Raw genomic sequence first — 689 nt, forward strand, 5'->3', positions numbered from 1 at the left:
GCCGTTCATCCTTTCGGGGTCGATAAAATAAGTACCGGCTGAACAGTGAGGTGGGGTCAATATAATCGACTGCCCCACTCCTCGAACTTGCTGGCGGAATCGTTACCGCTTAACTGCATTTCTTCCGTCTCTCTGCTTTTTTTTTTTCCAACTTCCTCGTGAGCTTTTCAAGTTTCTATACCAGTTGACTCTTCCAGTGCATACGATGAGCTTACGCTCCGCTGGTTCAATTCCTCTCCATAAATAAGCAACATTAGGAGTGTTTTTCTGTAAACTCACTCACACTAAAACCAAATCTGTGTCAAAAGCATTCGGGTTCAAACTCAACGGAAGCGAACTTGTGAAGGAAGCCTTTTAAAACGAAAGGGACACTCCTACATGTTTCTTGTCACTCCTACAAGTTTTCATTTATCTTTTCTCTTTCACTTGCTTCAGGCATTAGACTGCGGCCATGCTGGGGCATTGCTTTGAAGAAGTTTTTTTTTAGTCGAATGAATCGACCCCAGTACTTTTCGTTAAAAGCCTGACGCTTATTCTGTCGGTCTCGTTTGTTACAGGAACGTAAACACACTAGCACCGGTTACCGAGCGGTGGTGGTGAATAAACGAAAGCACACACACACACACATACACATATTTATATATAGTTTCCGTCTACCAAATCCAGTCACGAGACCTTGGCCCACCGAA

This window comes from Octopus bimaculoides, chromosome 21, assembly GCF_001194135.2.
Source record: "Octopus bimaculoides isolate UCB-OBI-ISO-001 chromosome 21, ASM119413v2, whole genome shotgun sequence".
Classification (NCBI taxonomy): domain Eukaryota; kingdom Metazoa; phylum Mollusca; class Cephalopoda; order Octopoda; family Octopodidae; genus Octopus; species Octopus bimaculoides.